Source organism: Phoenix dactylifera, chromosome 10 (assembly GCF_009389715.1).
Source record: "Phoenix dactylifera cultivar Barhee BC4 chromosome 10, palm_55x_up_171113_PBpolish2nd_filt_p, whole genome shotgun sequence".
Lineage (NCBI taxonomy): Eukaryota > Viridiplantae > Streptophyta > Magnoliopsida > Arecales > Arecaceae > Phoenix > Phoenix dactylifera.
The window spans coordinates 12,234,529-12,237,487 of record NC_052401.1 but is presented as its reverse complement, the minus strand read 5'-3'; the positions used below and the strand labels follow the sequence as shown (position 1 = coordinate 12,237,487).

At 43.3% G+C, this 2,959-nt stretch overlaps 1 non-coding gene across 1 annotated transcript; it reads right to left on the bottom strand.

The window, feature by feature from the left end:
* Positions 1-1,662: 1,662 nt before the first annotated feature.
* LOC120112273 lies at positions 1,663-1,768 on the bottom strand. The gene has a single exon (XR_005513749.1). It is a non-coding gene; the product is annotated as a small nucleolar RNA R71 (small nucleolar RNA).
* Positions 1,769-2,959: the final 1,191 nt, after the last annotated feature.

Below are 2,959 nucleotides of genomic sequence, written 5' to 3'. Positions count from 1 at the left end.
ATTGGATTAGGACTAAAATTATATATGTCCTAATTTGGATTAGGGTTTCTTAAGTCACAATTAATTATTAATCTAATGAATCAATAAGACTCCTAATTGGATTAGGATTGAAGAGTTCAATTGAGTCAAAATTGATTTAAGTTCTAATTGGATTAGGACTTACCTAGATTGGATCCAAATTGGTTCACCCTTGAGCTAAGCCGAATTGAATTAGGGCTTGACCACATTAGGGCATTCCAATCCCTACCTAATATGGATTAGGGTTTACCATGAGGAAGGGGATAAGCCCCTCCCCTTTCCACGTGGAGAAGGGAGAAGAGACGGCGGCCCCCTCTTAGGAAAGACATCAAGAACTCCTAAAGGTTAGGAAGACTCCACATGTCTATAAAAGGGGAATGCTGGGCGGCACCTAGGGCATAGAAGGAAAGCCTCTTCCTCCGTTGCCGTACGGCTCTCCCTCTCCTCTCCCTCCTTTGGTTTCAAGCCGCAAGTAAGGAAGATAAAAGCCCCAAAGGTGTTGGCGGCATCTCTTCCTCCCTTCTTCCTTCCAACGGAGGGAAAAGAAAGGAAAGCTGCGTGGGGATTCTTCTCTTCCTCTTCTTCATCCTTCTTCTTCCTCCTCTCAAGCACAATCAAGGGTTGATTAAAAGAGACGAAATCAGCCATCAAAAGAAGTCTTTGCAAGGGAGCTAGCACCCCGGGAAGACAAGAGAGCTTTGATCGGATCACTGCTTCGTTTGGATACCCGTAGAGGCCGGACACTTGAACGGCTTCAAGCAAACCTTCATCCTAGACCACCGAACTTCAGTTTGCGGTGATCATCTACCCGCACAAGGTGAAGATACTGATCTTTCTAAAGAATGAAGATCACCGAAAGTTGCACCAATTTTGCTCTATGGCTTAGTTGATGTCTAGGCAAGCTTTGTCCCTATAAGGGAGACAGTTCATCTGTTCGAGGCAAGTGGGTTTTAAGTGGGACCTTTGCGAACGCATCGTGACCCCTCCACTTACCTGGGAGCTTACCTGGTCAACTCGGTTCATTAGACCGGATTGGAGGCTTAGGTGCCCTCTTCAAACCAGTTAGGAGCTGTCTAGTGATTTTAGGACAAAGACTAGGATTGATATGCTTTTCTCTTTTATTGCATGCTTGATTGATCGAGTACTAGTGTATGCACGGTAGTCGTTCTAGAGTACAAAACCTATTACCTTTTGACCCTGAAATAGAACGAACCCTTAGAAACATTCGAGCTAAGATCAAAACATTAGGATCATCCCCACTTCTTAAGATGGCTGAAGAACAACCCAAACTCCTGAGGGAGTACTTTACTCCCACTATTTACACTTCCCCATCTTGCATTCGATTACCTGAGGTAGCAGCTGTACAATATGAAATAAAGTCTAGTGTGATCCAAATGCTCCCATCTTTTTATGGGCTCACCAACGAAGACCCATACAAACATTTAGATGAATTTCTTGAGATTTGCACCACTGTCAAGATTCAGAACTTCACTGATGATACTCTGAAACTTAGATTATTTTCCATCTCCCTTAAAGATAGAGCCAAACAATGGCTGAATTCTTTAGAAGCTAACTCGATTCGTTCTTGGGATCAAATGCAACAAGAATTCCTTAAAAAATACTTTCCTATAGGAAGAACGAACCAGTTTAGACGTGCCATTACAAGCTTCTCCCAAACCGAGGGAGAAGAATTTTATGAAACTTGGGAGAGATTTCGGGACCTAATCCGTAAATGCCCTCATCATCAAATACCTAAGTGGCAGCTAGTGCAATATTTTTATGACGGTTTGACTGAACGAAACCGTCAGATGATCGATGCTGCATGCGGGGGAACTTTCATGCTTCGAAATGAGCATGAAGCATGGCAACTATTTGAAAATCTTAATGAAAACTCCCTCCACCATGCTTCATGTTCTCGTCAAGCACCCCCGAGTTCTCAAAGAAAAGGGACCATTTGTGAAATAAGTCATTCTATGGACCTGTCCAGCAAGGTAGATGCATTGTCCCATAAGATTTTCGGCTGATGATAGGTGGGCATTACATGAACTCTTCCCAAGCACAAGTATGTACTATTTGTTCTAAACCATCCCACCCTATTCATGAGTGCCCCTCAGCGCCCCAATTCCCCAAACTCGTGCAAGAACACATCAATGCTGCTCAAACACAGCCCAGACCGAGTAATGACCCATTTTCCAATACATATAACCTAGGATGGCAAAATCATCCAAACTTTTCTTGGAAGCAGCAAGCTTCGAACACAGCCCCAACCCTATTCCCAAAATTTTCAAAATCCTCAGAATTTTCAAACCCAACAAAATATTCATCCCTACCGTCCCTCGACTTAATTTCAACACACTTCTCCTCCACCCCAAAGAAACACAGCCTTTGAGGAGAAAGTGTTGAACGCCCTTCAAGGTTTGGGAAACCATTACACAATTGGTGCACTCTCACACGCAATCAATCGCCAAGCTAGAATCCCAGATGGGGCAACTAGCTAATGCACTGAACAAGCGAGAGGAAGGAAAGCTTCCAAGCCAACCGCTAAGTAATCCTAGGGGACAATACATAGCTCAAGAAAATCAATAAAATGCAATTCATCATGAACTAGCCAATGCTTTGACTACCCTAAGGAGTGGACGTATAATAGACAATAAGATTGGGGAGGACAACAATAAGGAAGGTGAAGAAGAGGATAGAAATGTGTCAAATGAAAATCTAAAACCTTCTTCTTCTTCTTCGGCTAGTCCATCTTCTGCCAAAACTCACATCCCAAAGGCCCCATTTCCTGAAGCTCTTACTTCACCCTCTCCATTTGGCAAAAAGGAAACTTCACTAGAGGAGATGATGGAGGTTTTCAAACAAGTGAAGATCAACCTTCCACTTCTTGATGCTATTGACAAGTTCCCTCCTATGCCAAATTTCTTAAAGACCTGTGCACCCA